We start from the raw sequence: 9,232 nt of genomic DNA on the forward strand, positions 1-9,232 counted from the left end.
GAATTCTTTCAAAGCATTCAAAGTAAGGTGTGCTCACTTTACTTTGAGGTACATACATTAAAAATGGAATGCTCCAGAGAAGATTAGAGTGGCTGGATAACATGAAAATTTATGAAGCATCTACATCTTCCTCAGAAAGACAAATAGCACATTTTCTCTTGTATGTAGAATCGTGTGTATGTATGCGTGTGTGTGTATGTGTGTGTGTGTGTGTGTGTGTGTGTGTGTGAAATGAAAGCAAAAGCTGGATTGTTTGCTGCAAGTTAGTGGACCAGTGTTGGAAGCAGGAAGAGTTAAAGGAGAATGATATGATCAAATGATAATGATCTACAAACGTTATGATCAATATCATAATGAAATCCACTGTTTTGTGAGTTTTGTTTAAATATTTATTTATTTATTTATTTATTTATTTTGGTTTTTCGAGACGGGGTTTCTCTGTGTAGCTTTGTGCCTTTCCTGGGACTCACTTGGTAGTCCAGGCTGGCCTCGAACTCACAGAGATCCACCTGGCTCTGCCTCCCGAGTGCTGGGATTAAAGGCGTGCGCCACCACCGCCCGGCTAAATATTTATTTTATCTTTTGCGTGTGTGAGTATTTTACCAGCATGTATTTCTTTGCACCATGTGCACGGAGTGTCTGTGGAGGCCAGGAGAAGGCATTGGATTCCCTGAGACTAGAGTTATAGCTGGGCGTGAGCCGCTGTGTGGTTGCTGGGAATTTAACCTCCATTATTTTCTATATGAACTAAAGAATGTAATCATTTTAAAAATTAAGTAAGGGATAATACCAAGACTACAATTAAGTGATGTAAAGGGTTATTTTTTAAACTACATTTTTTAGAGTAGAAAGCAGTATTTTCCTGAATATACATACAAATTACATACATATGTAATTTTTAAAATTTATTTTTGTGTGTGACTGCTCTACTGACTTTATGCCAGAAGAGGGCGCCAGATCCCACTACTGATGGTTGTGAGCCACTATGTGATTGCTGGGAATTGAAATCAGGACCTCTGGAAGAACAGCCAGTGAGTGCTCTCAATCTCTGAGCCATCTCTCCAGCCATATATGTAATTTCTTTTAGAGAGAGAGTTCTCATTATGTAGGTCACACCAACGTTGAGTTCAGATCTTACCTCACCCTCCAGAGTGCCAAGATCACAGGTGTGTCACTGAGGCAGGCTTGCTTGTTTGTTTAATGTTCGTCTTTCACGTTTATTTCTAGTAGTAGTAGTAGTAGCAGTAGTAGTAGTAGTAGTAGTAGTAGTAGTAGTAGTAGTAGTAGTAGTATTGTGTGTGTGTTATGTATGATGTGTGTAGGGGGTCCAAGAATGTCATGCGGTGTGTATATACAGGCCAGAGGACAACTTTGGAGACTCCGTGGGATCCAGGGATCAAACTCAGGTTATCAGGTTAGCTCAACAAAGGCTGTTCTTGTCTAGGCCAAAGGCCAACTTTCAGAGTGGGTTCTTTCCTTTTCTCATGTTGATCCCAGGGACAGAATTCAAGTCATCAAGCACAGTGGCACATGTCTTTCCCTGCCAAGCCATCGTGCCAACCCTCTGATGGTGCCGTCGCCTTTTATGGTCTCAGAGGTATTAAGTCTTCACAGATGGGGTTACATCTTGACTCCTCTGTGGCCATTTTCCACCATTCCAATGTTTAATAGAACTAATTTTACACAGAGGACAGCTATGGGCCAGTGCTCTTATCGAAGCCAGATACTTACGGCTCAACACATTCTCAGGCTAGAGGCTTACTGCTCTGGGGTAGTCTACTGGGCTCAGCACTTGACAACTACCATCCAGCCCTTCCTACAGCAGATACAACAGAGCCAGCAGCACCTTCTAGTGTCCCAGCTCTGGTACGGCCCTGTTTTTACCTTTACTTTTATTTATGTATTGATTTTTCAAGACAGGGTTTCTATTTGTTTATTGATTGATTGATTTTTTTTAAAAAAAGATTTATTATGTATGCAGTGTTCTGCTTGCATGTGTCCCTGCAGGCCAGAAGAGGGCGCCAGATCTCATCACAGATGGTTGTGAGCCACCATGAGGTTGTTGGGAATTGAACTCAGGACCTCTGGAAGGAGTTCTGGAAGAACAGCCAGTGCTCTTAACCACTGAGCCATCTCTCTAGCCCTAATTGGTTGATTTCTTTTTGAGATAAGGTTTCTCTGTGTAATAGCCCTGGCTGACCCGGAACTCTCTGTGTAGGCTGGCCTCAAGCTCACAGAGATCCACTTGCCTCTGCCTCCCCAGTGCTGGGATTAAAGGGATGGGCCACCATACCAGGCCTAATTTTACTTTTAAAATAGCCATTGTAACAGAGACGAAAGTCTCTGGTGGCTTGGATTTGCATTTTCCTAGTAACTGGCAATGGTGAACATTTCTTTTCTGTGCTTCTCGGCCACCGTGAACTTTTAGTATTGTTGAAGTCTACCTGCTGCCCTGATTTGCCCAGTTCTAGAATTACAAATGCATGGCATGACACCATGCTAGCAAAATCTGCATGAAACTGCAAGGTAAACGGGAATCCCCCAGAGTCAAGGTAGGCCTGGGACAAGCAGCTTTAAGGCTCTCATCAGAAGCCTGGAATTCAATGTCTTCTTGTTCTTGGTTGAGGACCCAAGAAAACAAGGCTTGCTTGGAATCTCAGAGTTGTGGGTGCAGGAGCCAGGGCTGGACTCTGGGTTGCTCATCTGGGAGTCTCTTCTTGCTTTTGCTCTACGGGTCAGCATATTCATACTATGAGATCAGGTGGATCCAAGGGCTGTGGTCCTCTAAGGGAGGGAGTGTCTTGTGTGTAAGGGAAGTACAGTCCCTTCTGGTAGGTGGGGGATTTGCCTGAGGCCACCCAGGATGGACTCCCCATTCCCATATGATTGGCATCTCTATTCCCTGCACCAAGGCCCCATCTCCCAGCCTCAGTCTGCTTGTGTACATCCTCTACGCAAACTGGGTGTTTGGTTTTTCCTAAATAGGGTGCTCCTGCAGCAGGCCCCACCCCCTTCTCCCATCCTCCCGTCACTCATTCTCATCCAAACCAGGCTCTACCTTCAGACTTCGCTTCAATCCCCCCTCCTCAAGAAGTTTCCGCCGGCAGGGCGGTGGTGGCGTTCGGGAGGCAGAGGCAGGCGGATCTCTGTGAGTTCGAGGCCAGTCTGGGCTACAGAGTGAGTTCCAGGACAGGCACCAAAACTACACAGAGAAACCCTATTTCGGAAAAAAAAAAAAAGTTTCCGCCAAACCCTTTCCTACGGTCAAGCTCCCTCCCCCCACTGTCTGGTGCAAACTTTTGTTTCTTGTGACCAAACTGACAACTGACTATTGCTTTCCTTAGCTTGGCCTGGATAGGAAACTGAGAAGAAAGTGGAAGAGACTGCTGAGGAACTGAGAGTTTGGGGCCAGGACACAGAGCAGAGACTGCAGGCGGGGGAGGGGGGGAGGGGGGGCGGGCGGAGGTGGACTGGGGGTGGGAGCTCACTCACAGCCTTGCCTGGATGCTAGGATTCATTCCCAGGTAGGAGTTGGAGAGTGGTTCTGTCAGCTTCTAGAAGATTCCCTGGGCTTGTGTTGTGTGTGGGAAGTGTCAAGAGACAGCTGGGGTCTGAGGAGATTGCTCAGTGGGTACAGCACTTGCTAGGCAAACATGAGAACCTGAGTTCAGATTCCCGGAACCCATAGTAAAGCAGGCAGGCGTCTGTAATACCAGTGGTCCTGTGGAGAAACCGCGGGTGGAGACACTCGCTAGAAGCCAGATTCCAGAGGTTGTCCTCTGGCTTCCACAAAAATGCCTACACACACCTTTTTTTTTTTTTTTTTTTAAGCTTTCTGGGTGTGGTGGCATAATCCTTTAATCCCTGGGAGGCAGAGGCCCGAAAATCTTTGTGAGTTCAAGGCCGGTCTGGACTACATAGTGAGACACTGTGGAGAGGTTTGCCCCGTTGGGGAGAGCTGTAGGTCTGGAGACTGGAGACCTCAAACAAGGACTTCTCTTCAGAGGAAACAAGTAAATGGCTTATTCTGAGGCAGATAAGAATTCGAATGGCTGGAGAGATGGCTCAGTGGTTAAGAGCACTGACTGCTCTTCCAGAGGTCCTGAGTTCAATTCCCAGCACCCACATGGTGGCTCATAACCACCTAATGAGATCTGGCGCCCTCTTCTGGTGTGCAGGCATACATGCAGACAGAACACTGTTTATATAATAAATAAATAAATCTTAAAAAAAAAAAAGAATTCGAATGGGCCGGGCGGCGGCGGTGGTGGTGGTGGTGGTGGTGGTGGTGGTGGTGGTGGTGGTACACACCTTTAGTCCCAGCACTCGGGAGGCAGAGCCAGTGGATCTCTGTGAGTTCAAGGCCAGCCTGGGCTACAGAGCGAGTTCCAGGAAAGGCACAAAGCTACACAGAGAAACCCTGGTTTGAAAAAAAACCCAAAAACCAAAAAAAGAATTCAAATTATTTTTTTTTTTGTTCTGTTTTGCTTTTTTATGGTGTTTGGAGTCAAGATCACATGATATAGCCCAGGCTAGCCTTAAACTTAAGATCTTCTTGCCTCAGCCACCTGGATGCTCCGATTACTTTAAATAATGTGTTCCACCATGGAGGAAAAAATGTCCACAGACACAGAACAAAAAGAAGTCATAAACCCAGGCTGGAGAGATGACTCAGCTGTTAAGAGCACGGGCTGCTCTTCCAGAAGACCTGGGTTCAATTCCCAGCGCCTACATGGCAACTCATAACTGTCTGTAACTCTAATTCCAGGAGATTTGACACCTTCACACCAATGAACATAAAATAAATGTTTAAAAAAAAAAAAGAAGTCATAAGCCAGTACATGAAGCAAGGTTGTAGGTAGGAAGCAGCAGGCTACTGGCTGCTAGAGAAACCTCTCTCAAAAATTTCAGATGCAGGGGTTGGGGATTTAGCTCAGTGGTCGAGCGCTTGCCTAGCAAGCGCAAGGCCCTGGGTTTGATCCTCGGCTCCAAAAAAAAAAAAAATTCAGATGCAATCTAGTATTCTTAGCTTTAGGGTGGGTCAGGGCCAGAGGCCTGCTCCGGGCAGTGCTGCATTCTTAGCAGTTTGCCTGTTAGTCACAAGAATGTTAGATCAGATGCCGAAGTTTAGTTAGATAGCTGTTAAAGGGCCCAGGGCGGAAGAGGAGCTCAGGGTAACTTCGTTCCGCTGCTTTTTGTTTATTTCGGATTTTTGGTTTTTTTTGAGACTGGGTTTGTCTGTGTAGCAGGTTTCTCTGCACAGCTCTGATTGTCCTAGAACTTGCCCTGCAGACCAGGCTGGCCTCAAACTCAGAGCTCTCAGAGATGGACCTGCCTCTGCCTCCTGAGTGCTGGATTTAAAGGCGTGCCCAGCTGGTAACTTTGTTTCTCTTTTGTTTATTTGATTTTTGTTTTTTTGGAGACAAGGTTTCTCTGTATAACAGCCCTAGCTGTCCTGGAACTAGCTCTGTAGACCAGGCTGGCCTTGAACTCACAGAGATCCACCTGCCTCTACCTCCCAAGTACTAGGATTAAAGATTTAAAGGTGAGTGGTGTTGGTTTTCAGTCTTTTGGACATACAGTAGAGATGGAGATTTCTAGAATTTAAAGTGTGAGATACGGATATTTTGTTGTTGTTAAAACTCTGTCAAATGCCCTTCCTCTATGAAAATATGCAGAAAACATTTATTGAGTATGGTCAGGTCTGAAGTCATTGCAGGGGACGTGATCCATGTACAACTCTGTGGACAGAGTCTCACATTTGAGTCTAAGAAGGAGATGGAGGTAGAAATGGACTTTTAGGTACTGATTTTGGAAATGATTGCTGTTTGGTAGTTAGGGCCTGGATGAAGAATGGGATCTGGGCTTCCTTCTGCCCTGGGTCTGCATCTGTTAGGGGTGGTCCGTGTGTGTCTGGTGTGTGTGGGGGGGTGTGGAGGAGTGCACGCACATGCATGTACTGGTGTACTCACCTGCAAGGGTACACGTGGAGGCCCACAGTTGGTGTCACGTGTCTTCTACAATCCCTTCTCCCCCTTACTTTTTGAGACGGTCTCTCACCGAAACGGAAGTTGTCATTTAAACTAGAATGGCTGGCCAGGAGACCTCTGGGACCTGCCATCCCGCTCCCTAGTGCTGCGTTAGACACACACCGCCTGGCTTTCATGTGGAGTCTGGGGTCTGAGGTCCTCATGCTCACACAGCAGGCACTTTACCCAACCAAGCTGTCTCCCCAGCCTCCCACTTCGTGTTTGAAGACTCTGCCCTCTCCATTTCAACCCCAGACACGTTCCCCTTTCTCTTAAACCTCAAGTTCCAGACTGCTCTTGGCTTGTGAGGAAATGGGCGAACCTAGAGATGCCAGACTTGGGGACTGCCATTTGGCCACGTGACAGGCTCCAAAATTCCTATCTAGAAGCCACATCCTTTGTTCTCATCCACGCCTCTCGCCCACTGCACCCCCGTGACCCTTCCCTCCCCTTCCCCCTGTTAATTCTCACTTCTGCTTTTCTATTACGTCAATTCCATTATCTCCTCTAGTTCCCACCCTCCCTTAAGAGCTCTTCCACTCTAGGGTCCCTTTTCTAGCTCATTGACCTATAAACACACATCTGAATATATATATATATATATATATATATATATATATATATATATATATATATGTGTGTGTGTGTGTGTGTGTGTGTGTGTGTGTGTGTGTGTGAATATATATGTGTGTGTATGTATGTATATGTGTATATATATATATATATATATATATATATATATATATATATATGCACACGAATTTAAACTCAGTTTCCACACACAGGAGCATGCAGTGTCTCTTCCTGAACACTCAGGCCTCTGAGGTAAAGTCGCCGTCTTCTTCAGTCAGCTATGCCTGCTTTTGGGGCCTGCCTGTTGGAGGCGGGAGGGATGGTCACTGGACCCCCACCTGGAAGTCTGGCCACACCCAATTGTGCTCCTTGAAGTATTCTGTATGCAATTCTGTCCTAACTGCACATACCTAAAGGGTAGGTGCTGGAGCATATAGGTGGGGGTTGACAGGAGGGAAGGAAACTCTATGTGGCTACAGGCAAGCCATCATTCATGTTGGATGAAGGCTGTTTGGGGTTCCGAACGCTCCTCCCAGCAAACCCTTTGGGTTTTTCATGATAGGGTCTCTCTGTGTAGCCCAGGCTGTCCTGGAGCTCAGAGATTCACCTGCCTCTGCCTCCTGAGTGCTAGGATTAAAGGCTTGTGTGCCTGCTTCTATTTTAAAATTTATTTTTATTTTATGTGCATTGGTGTTTTACCTGAACGTATGTCTATGTGAGGGTGTCAGATCCCCTGGAACTGGAGGTATAGACAGGTTGGAGCTGCTATGTGGGTGCTGGAAATTGAACCCAGGTCCTCTGGAAGGGCAGCCAGTGCTCTTAACCACTGAGCCTTCTCTCCAGCTCCCAGTTTTTTTTCCTATTCTCCCTTTTCTCCTTCACTGGCTCTCACAGATGTGGCTGCTAGCCTCCATTGTGTTTTATTATGCAGCCAGAGCCTAAGACTGGCATTCCTGTGGCTTTGGATTCCTCCCTACTTCTGGACATTATCAGCCCAGCTTTGCAGTCAGCAGTGTGGATCCCAGCCGTGAGGGTGGTAGGTAAAGGACACATGTTTCCCATTCAGAGATGATAAAAAATGTTATACAACTTGATGAGTTGTAAAAAAAACCATTGACTTATAGTTTGAAAGGGTGACTTGTATAGCATGTCACTAGATCTCAATACACATGACAGGGCTGTGTTAATAACAGTCATCATGCCTAACAACCAAGCATGCTGGGCAGCTTCCTGAATTCTGGGCCTGACTCATATTGCAGACAGCCCCATGTCTGTAATCACAGGAAACCTGGTGCTAAAGGCTGCTTGCCTTGAATGAGCTGCTAGGAAAAGCAACCTCTTTGAGCCCTTCTCTGTCTGACAATGCACTAATGGTATTAATTAATGCCTCTTACTTCATCTTCCCAGTGGCCGAAGGAAGCTGTCATTATTTAACAGATGAGGCAGCAGGAGCCCTGGAGGTGGGGCTCCACAGACCTGTTCCTCCTGAGTTGTGATGTGGAAGCTTTGTGAGGGCCCCCTGCTCTGCCACCTGTGCAGCTGGAGGCTTAGAAACGAGCCAGGTCACAGGGCCTGACATCACATGGCCTGGCTGTGTGGTGGTGTGGAGGACAGGAGCTGTGCTCCCTTCTGCCTGCTGCAGGAGGCTCTCACTGCTGTAGAAGTCAGACTTGGGGCCTTTGTGCAGCCTGGAACCTTGGCCCTGAGTAGGCCCAGGAGCTACAAGGATGCCTCCATGCTCCGTCCAGGCTTCTTACCTTCCCAGGGACTGAAGGAGGAGTGCAGGGTTCCCCAGACTCTCAAGGCCTAAGAGTCTGGGATTCCAGCACACTCTGGAATCCTCCACAGCCAAAAAGCAGCAGCAATTTCACTCACTCCTCAGAGCCCCTGGGTCCCTAAAGGTCATGGTTTCCTGAGTCTTTGATGTTGTAGGACTGGATCTAAGTGACTGTGCCACAGGCCTTGGGAACTCTGCTAGCCTGCTCCCTCCCCAGGCACCTGCCTGCCTGCTCCAGCTCTACTCCTTGGAGAGCGTGTGGGCCTTGGAGAGGCCGGGCAGCTGAAGATGAGGGAAGCATCCCCTCCTGTCTCCGCTTTGGAAGTCAAGTGTTCCCCCGACCCCACCCCTTGCTGGCCTAGGGACTGAATCCAGAGCCTTACACAAGCTAGCAAGTGGTCTAGCCACTCCTACCTGCTCCTCAAAGCTATCTATATCCAAGTCTGCTCTCACTGTACTTGACAGCTGGCACAGGCACCTATGAAATCCATTCTCAGAGCCCTGCACCAGCTCAAGCCCTAGCACCTCCAGTTCTCATCCGTCTGCCTTGCATTAGTTAATCCTGCTCAAACCCTTCAGCTCACAGTAGGTGGAGGCTAAGCAGAGCCTCCTAGGTCCTACAGCGGAGTGTACTTGTCCCATTTTGCTCTTGGAAACATCTTTACGTGGGCCTGGAACCTCTAGAGAGCTCAGCAACTTTGCAGACACACACACGGGCACTAAGCTGTAGGCTGCTCCTCCAGGACAAGGACTTCTACATAAGGCTGACTGCATAGCTTCTCCTTTAAGGAGGCCACAGGGACAAAAAAGGTAAGAGCCACAAAAAAACAAAGTTGTACTTGGTTTACTTTCC

The sequence above is a fragment of the Peromyscus eremicus genome, chromosome 9 (assembly GCF_949786415.1).
Source record: "Peromyscus eremicus chromosome 9, PerEre_H2_v1, whole genome shotgun sequence".
In the NCBI taxonomy this organism is placed as follows: domain Eukaryota; kingdom Metazoa; phylum Chordata; class Mammalia; order Rodentia; family Cricetidae; genus Peromyscus; species Peromyscus eremicus.